This window comes from Prionailurus viverrinus, chromosome A1, assembly GCF_022837055.1.
Source record: "Prionailurus viverrinus isolate Anna chromosome A1, UM_Priviv_1.0, whole genome shotgun sequence".
Lineage (NCBI taxonomy): Eukaryota > Metazoa > Chordata > Mammalia > Carnivora > Felidae > Prionailurus > Prionailurus viverrinus.
Window position 1 is genome coordinate 214,704,517 of NC_062561.1, and position 8,624 is coordinate 214,713,140.

General features: G+C 41.1%; 1 long non-coding RNA gene across 1 annotated transcript; it reads right to left on the minus strand.

Moving 5' to 3' along the window:
* Positions 1-2,436: 2,436 nt before the first annotated feature.
* LOC125148413 (uncharacterized) lies at positions 2,437-7,078 on the minus strand. The gene is made up of 3 exons (XR_007145542.1): positions 6,960-7,078; positions 4,144-4,275; positions 2,437-3,088 (listed from the first exon to the last, which is right to left on the minus strand). It is a non-coding gene; the product is annotated as an uncharacterized LOC125148413 (long non-coding RNA).
* Between the last annotated feature and the right edge of the window lie 1,546 nt (positions 7,079-8,624).

The window sequence follows — 8,624 nt, forward strand, 5'->3', positions numbered from 1 at the left end:
ACCTCTGTCTATATATAGGATATATAGATATAGATATAGATATATACACTATATAGATATATATAGATATATATATAGATATATATATATATACTATTGGTTGTTTCTCTGGAGTACCCTAGACTTGAATAAATTTCTCCAAAGAAGATATATAAAAGGCTGATAAACACATGAAAAGATGTTCAACATTACAAATCATTAGGAAAATACAAATCAAAATCACAGAGGATGTGGAAAAATGAAACACTTTCACATTGCTGGTGGGAATAGAAACTGGTGTAGCCACTGTGGAAAACAGCATGGGGCTCCTCAAAAAATTAAAAATAGAATTACCATATGTTTCAGCCATTTCATTTTTGGGTATACACCCAAAAGAATTGAAAGCAGAAACTCAAACAGATATTTACACACACACATTTACAGCAGCATTATTCATAATAGCCAAAAGGTGGAAACAACCCTAATGTCCACTGATGGATGAATGGATACACAAAACGTGCATATACATACAATAGAATATTATTCAGCATTAAAAAGGAAGGAAATTCTGACACTTGCTACAACATGGCTGAAACTTGAAGACATTATGCTGTAGAGGAGAAAAAATAATTTTCCCTCTACTCTTCTGAGTTCTTTGTTGAAACTCCTGTAATAAAAGTCAGTTTAACACAAGAAAAGCAAAAAGTTTATTAGTATGTATGATATATATGGGAGATAATCAAAGAAAAATGAAATATAACTGTCCAAGATGGTATTAGAATTCTAGATTAAATACCATCTTACTAGGGAAAGGGGAGGGAAGATATAGGTCTCTTAGGAGAGAGTAAATAAGAGGTGCCTGGGTGGCTCAGTCGGCTCAGTCGGCTCAGTCGGCTAAGCGGCCGACTTCGGCTCAGGTCATGATCTTGCGGTCCGTGAGTTCGAGCCCCACGTCGGGCTCTATGCTGTCAGCTCAGAGCCTGGAGCCTGTTTCAGATTCTGTGTCTCCCTCTCTCTGACCCTCTCCCATTCATGCTCTGTCTCTCTCTGTCTCAAAAATAAATAAACATTAAAAAAAAAAAGGAGAGAGTAAATGATTTTTTAGGAAAGATGAATGGGCTCTTAGAAGAATAGGCAGGAAGTATGATAGTTTGTGACAGAGTTTGTCTGGGGGTGCTGTCAACTTTCTCATCTCCTCACCAGTGATAAGAGTCACTCCTTCCTGCTCATTGAAACGCCAGAGGAAGGGATCGATGACAATTGCGTTCCTTTGGATGACTGGTCTTTAGGAGGATAAGAGGACATCAGGGAAAGCCTCTCCCTGCATTTGCTGTTTTTCAAGTGCCTAACCCTAAAAATGATCAATATACTAAAGCAGCATATTTTGGGGTGGCATATTCTGTTACCCTTCAATGCTAAGTGAAAAGAAGCCAGTCATGGAAAGACGGATGCTGTATGATTCCACTTAACATGAGATTTCCTGGGATAATCAAATTCATAGAGACAGAAAGTTGAATGATATTTGCCAGGGGCTGGGGACAGGGGGAGAATGGGGAGTTATTGTTTTATGGTTATGGAGTTTCAATTTAGGAAGATGGAAAAGTTCTGGAGATGCATGGTGGTCATGGTTGCACAGCAATGTGCATGTACTTAATGCTACTAAACTGTACAGTTAAAAATAGTTTAAAAAAAAGATGAACATTTATTTTATATTATGTATATTTTGCCACAATCAAAAAAATACAATATTGGGGTGCTTGGGTGGCTCAGTTGGTCACGTGTTCAACTCTCGATTTCAGCTCAGATCATGATCTCGTGGTTCGTGAGTTCAAGCCCTGAATCGGGCTCTCTGCTGTCAGCACAGAGCTTGCTTCAAATCCTCTGTCTTTCCTTCATCCCCTCAGCCTCTCTCCCACTTTGCACACTCTTCTGAGCTGAAGTCTGATGCTTAACTGACTGAGCCATCCTGGAGCCCCATGAGTACAGTTCTCTTAAACCCTCATACATTGAATCCATTCAATGGTAGGACTCTAATGTACTTCTCTTTTAATGAATTCAAAGAGTAAATAGGATTCACAAGCCTGTCAGCACCAGTCGCATACCTACCATATTTTGGGAACTCAAGCAATTCTCAATCCCCCACGCTGTCTGTAAGTATACAGAGCTTGATCTAGAAACTTATGATTACCAAAGACCAAGGCCATGGGATCTGAAGCAGACTAGGTGGAGAAATCTTTGTTTCCAGCTCTATCAGAAGGCAAATCATCCACGTCAGCTATCTGGAGACCATAGCCTGAAAACAAACTATATCCAAATACTAATAATAATAATAAATCAAGAGGTGAATTAGAGAACCATGCATTTAATATACATAGAAGAAAAACGTCTCCTTTGGAGGATGGCATTTGAGATATTCCTACCTTCTTGCAAAGTCACCACATTTTATTTGAGGTTCCTTTCTTAGCCACCCAACTGATTTCAAACCTCTTAGTTCATATCTCCCCCTGGGTTCCTGGCCACTCCGTGCTCTGTCTGGTGACAAAGCCTTCACACCATGTCCTGAACAGACATTTTTAGTCGTCCTATGCTGCTCTTGCTGTGGATGCTCAGGTCTATGCAGGTCTGAGATTCAGCAGAAATGCCCCAGGAAAGCTGTTCCAATTGTTCAGCACCAACCTTCTCTGGGGTTCCAAGGGCCTGTTTTCCCCAGTTTTGTAGATTCTGACCTGAAGCACTGCCTCCCACCCCCAGGGCCCTGCAAAGGGCCCACACCCCTGCTATCTGTTCTTCCTCAAACCCTAGGTTTTCTCAGCTTTTTATATTTTTGAGGTCCTGTATTTGAATTTCAGGTCTTGAGTTACTTTATTCTGCCAGGCCTTTTCCTGCAGTAGTGGTTTAAGCCCTGGGGTTCCATATCCACTTGTAGCTCCCATCCTCCGCCAGGAAGATTGTAAGCATTTAGCCAGTTACTTAAGTCCACTGACTGTCTTCTCTAACTCCTACGTGGCTGACATTGTTCACTGCGCCTGAGTGCCTTCATCCCCACCATCCTTTTGCTTTCTGGCCCAGGAATTTTTTTTTTTTCTGACACAGTCATCTGTAATTCATCCTGTAGGGTTTGGGAGAAAGAGACATTCAATTAGCGAATTCTGGGCTTTCTGAACACATTCATTTTCAAACAAACAACAGCAAACAAATTCTAATATCTTCCTGAATCAAACAATTCCATCCTGGGGGTAGGTATTGAAAAAAAAAAAGTCCCACTACCCTTCTGAGCTCTTAGCTAAGACCCTTGTAATAAAAGATAGATTATGGGGTGCCTGGGTGGCTCAGTCAGACACTACTCGATTTCGGCTCAGGTCATGATCTCATGGTTCATGAGTTCAAGCCCCATGTCAGGCTCCGCGCTGACGGCACAGAGCCTGTGTGGGATTTTCTCTCTTTCCTGTGCTTTCTCTCTCTCAAAGTAAAAAAAAAAAAAAAAAAAAAAAAAAAAAAAAAAAAATTAAAAAATTAAAAATAAAATGGCCACATTTCAACTGTATCAGTCAAGGACAAAAGAACCCTGGCCCTGTCCTTCCTATAATGGCAACAAAGCCTAATGCCAGCAGCCCTGGCTATGCCAGGGGTACAGTCTCTCCATGTGTTTTTTCTGTTTGTAAGGCCAGTCCTCATCTATTGCCCAAGGTTCCAAGTTTCTGGGTTTTTAGGAGGCTACTATTTACAGTTCTTTATTCCCACCCCAAAACAGAAGCAACTGAAAAATAGTAGACCACAGTGTCTGCTCTTTTTATAGTCCTGAGCACATGGATTCAAATCTTTGGCTACAAGCAGTTCAGCCTATAATTAGACGGGGTGAAAAGACGGGGTGGAAAGAGATAGGCTTCCTCGTTCAGTCACTAGTCCTAGAGGACTAGAAACTATCACACAGTGACAGGTCAAAATGCAGTGTTCCTGAAGGTCATCAAAAAAGAGAAAAAGGGAAGGACTTGGCTGAGCACGTCCAGTTCTTTCTTCCAAATTCATTAATTATAGACATCTCTCCTTCCCATAGAGAGGTGTGAATAAAGGGACAGGGATGTTACTCTAATTAAATCCCCTCTCATTGGAAATAGGAGACCAGAAGAGAAATGAAGTTTCCCCCAACATATAGTATGGGCTTACCAGAGTTTATTTAACACTTCCTCCATTGATGGATATTTAGATTCTTTCTAGGCTTTCACACAACAAACGAGTGTCAGAGAAGATCCTGTATGTTTCACAGTGCACACATGTAAGTTTCCTCAGGCAAGCTACCTGGAAGTGAATGTCTAGGTTGAATGTATAAACATTAAAAAATTTAATAAATACTGAGAATTTGCTTTCCAAAAGGCTATACATGGTTTACACTTAAGCCAGAATGTGTAAACACCTGTTTCCCCACATCTTCATCAATGTTGGTTCTAACTGACCTTTTAACTTTTTGCCAATATGATAGGTAAAAAAGATATCTTTGTTTTGGTTTACAATATATGATTCTATCACTGGGGAGAATGAGAATCATTTTTAAAAGATTTTTTTCATGTTTGTTTATTTTTGAGAGAGAGAGAGAACAAGCAGGGAAGGGGCAGAGAGAGAGGGAGACACAGAGTCTGAAGCAGGCTCCAGGGTCTCAGCTGTCAGCACAGAGCCCAACGCAGGGCTCAAACTCACAAACTATGAGATCATGACCTGAGCCAAAGTTGGACACTCAGCTGACTGAGTCACCCAGACACCTAGAGAATGAGCATCTTTTTATGTTTGCTGGACATTTGTATTTCCTCTTCACAGAATTATCTGTTCATTTCCTTTGCCCATACTTCTCTTAGGTTATCTTTTCCTTATTCATTTGCCATTCTTTGTACATTTTGGATGCTAATATTTTGCCTTTTATATTTGTGACAATTACTCTTTCTAGCTTTGAAAGTTGTGTAGCTTTGGTGGTACAGAAATTTTATTTTTAGCAGGTTGTCATAATTTACTTTTTAAAAAAACTTCATTGTTTCTGCATTATTTTGTTGATTAAGTAAGTTTTACTATTTCAAGATCCTTCCATATTTCTTTCTTCCCCATTTTATTCAAATACTTTTATGATTTTGCTTTTGAAATAAATGTAAAAATCCATCAGGAACTTGCAATGGAGGTAAGGAAATCATTTTATTTAGTTTTTTACCAAATAGCTAATTTTCCATTTGTTCCCCCACTGATTTAAAATGCCATCTTTATCAGGACACCTGGGTGGCTTAGTTGGTTAAGCGTCTGACTCTTGATTTTGGCTCAGGTCTTGATCTTATGGTGGTAAGTTTGAGCTCTGCATCAGGTTCTGTGCTGACATCGTGGAGTCTGCTTGGGATTCTCTCTCTCCCTTTCTCTGTCCCTCCCTACCATGCACGTGTGTTTGCTCTCTCTCTCTAAAATAATAAAGTATATGCTTCAATGTTTTAAAAATAAATAAATAAATAAATAAAATGCCATCTTTATCAAATACTGTCTTCCCTTGCTTGCACAGGTCCTGACATAATTCTAACAGAGCTGGATAACTGGTTTCCTTGTCTATTACAGATTGGAAGCAAGAAAATAAATCAAGGACTTTATTTTAGAAAACAAGTCAAATGATGGCAAAAGGAAGTGAAAGCTGAACACAAAGAACACAGGTAAACAAAAGAGAGGAAGCTTTGTTGTTTTGCACAATAATAGATAAATATCCCAAGTCTTGAAGAAAAGACTGAAGAAGGTCACCTGGGTGACTCATCAGTTGAGTTTCTGACTCCTGATCTCAACTCAAGTCTTGACCTCAGGGTTGTGAATTCAAGCCCTGCATTGGGCTCCACACTAGGCGAGAAGCCTACTTTTAAAAAAAGAAAAAAAAGAAGAAGAAAGAAAGAAAAGACTGGATTATGTTTAGGCCCTTTTGAATTAAAAAAAATTTTTTTTAATGTTTATTTTTGAGAGAGATAGAGAGAGAAGTGGGGGGAGGGGCAGAGAGAGAGAAGGAGACAGAATCCGAAGCAGGCTCCAGGCTCTGAGCTGTCAGCATAGAGCCCGACGTGGGGCTTGAACCCATGAACCATGAGATCATGACCTGAGCCAAAGTTGGACGCTTAACCGACTGAGCTACCCAGGCATCCTGCCCTTTTGGCTTTTAAAACAGTTAACAAATTACATATTTTAAAACAATATCTATTTTTTTAAAGTGGTCAAAATAAACACTGTTTTGGCACTTGAAGGGGCAAGTTTCCATCACATGGAATTATCAGCTGCATGGGACCTTGATTCACATACTATGTGGGTACACTGAGTGTTGCTGTAATTCTTAGATATGAAAAGAAGCCACGGTGGAACCAACCTCATAAATGCAGAGCAAGGAAGATCTTACCTGCAATTTTAAACAAACCTGAAAAATACCTAGGAGCTTTATTTTTCCATGCCAGGCCTAGTTGCTACATTCACTGCCTGAGCACACAGCCCCCTTTACATTACAATTTGCAAACTCTACGTGCTCAAGTTCTCAGCCTTGGTGCTTCCTGCCAGAGACAGAAATTCCTGGCCCTGTAATTTGAGCTTCCACAGGCTCATATTTTAGCCTGGGGGCAAAAATCAAGGAGGCTCGAATTTTAGCCTAGAGGGTAAAAATCAAGGAATATGTATCAAAGTAACAGTAACAAAGGAACGATTCTGGCTGCGTGCCCCTACCTTTGAGATTTTAAGCTTCTCATTCAAGATGTTTCCATGGTAACTCACTTGTGCCTCCAAACAGCCTTGATGGGCCCTGTAGGAGATTGGGTTACTGCTCCTTCACTTCCTCCCAGCAAAAAAGGAAACATCCACAGCCTTTGCCTCGAGACCTTATAGGGTCTCCCAGTGCAGTACCTTTTCATGTCCCACTGATGTCGGGCTTGACTCTAGTTTGTCAACAGAATGTTAATGAACATCACCTATGCAGAGGCTTTAAATGTGCTTACGAGGTCTGGCTTGACTTGGTTTGGCTTCTTGGACCTCAGCCATCCACTGTGAGAAGTTGCTGATCCCGGCTTAAGAGACATGGGGAGTTAACTTGAACCAGACTCAGCCTGAAGCCTATATTGGGACCTATAGTGAGAAACATAAGTGTGGTGTTGATGTTGATATAAGCCTCTGAAATTTGAGTTTATTTGTTTATGCAAAACCATTGCAATAAAACCTGACTGATCCAGCCCCTACTTTTTAGAAGTAGAATTGCTCTAAAATATATAATGTATTACCTGTCTTAAAAATCGAAGGGTCTTCAACGTAATTCAATCCAGCCCCTTGTTGGGCACATCCCTGTTGTTTACCATGTAGCTGGCGTGTCATTCCAATAGTCCCTACTCACCAGACACATGCTGTGACTCTTGCTGCACGGGTCTTCACTCTCCCCACCATGGCTGGTGTCCCCACCACCCCCTGTAACATCTCCCATGTCTCTGTGGTCACAGTTAAGGTACAACTCCGCTCAGCTCCCACTGAAGTGAAATGCTTACTTTCTTCCAACCTGGGTTAAATTGTACAAGGTCACAAAATAGAGCCACCCTATGCTGCTGTCTGAAGCTCTGAAGCTTAACTAATTTTTTTCTTTTTAGCACAAGACTCCTCGCCCCAGGAGATAGTTACAAGATAGCTGGACCCAAAGATCATTTGAGACTCTGGGCTGCATTCAAACCCTCTCTCCTCAGCAACCTCAACAGTGTCCCAGGGCAAGTTAGGAGTGCTCTTGTTGGGGTGGGCTGCTTTCCTTTCAGAATACCATCAGGAAGGTTAAGGCAAAGTTAATGATCTCTGATTGAATGTGGTACAGCCCTGGGGTGTCAGTCCCCATGTACCAGGCACCAGGCTCTTGTGAGAGAACAATCCCTGGTAACACATGCGGAAATTCACGTGAACTCCATAGCACACGCCTGCACTCTGACATTCGAAGCAGAATAACAGACTGGTATTTCCTTTTTTCTTTACTTTTCTTTATCTTAAGTTTATTTATTTTGAGACAGACAGAGAGAGAGAGAGAGAGAGAGAGCACTTCATCAGGGGAGGGACAGAGAGACAGGGAGAGAGAGAATCCCAAGCAGGCTCTGAGCTGTCATCACATAGCCTGACACGGAACTAGATCTCACAACTGTGAGATCATGACCTGAGCTGAAATCAAGAGTTGGAGGCTTAGGAGTGCCTGGGCGGCTCAGTCAGTTAAGCATCTGATTTCAGTTCGGGTCATGATTTCACTGTTCGTGGGTTTGAGCCCTGCATCGGGCTTTGTGCTGATGGCTCAGAGCCTGAAGCCTGCTTCACATTTTGTTTCCCTGTCTCTGCCCCTCCCCTGTTCATGCTCTGTCTCTCTCTGTCTCTCTCTGTCTCTCTCTGTCTCTGTCTCTGTCTCTCTCTCAAAAATAAATAAACATTAAAAAAAAAAAAAAAGAAAGAATCATAGATTTAACTGACTGATCCACCCAGGTGCCCCTGGGCTGACATTTTCATTTTCCCATTCTTAGAGAAGATAAGTCTGTATCAGATTAATCTTGGAAGATTCATTCATTCGCTCAACAAATACTTATTCACCTACTGAGTTAAGCCCTAGAGATAGAACAGTGAAAGGCATAAAGTCCTTGCCCCTGTGAAGC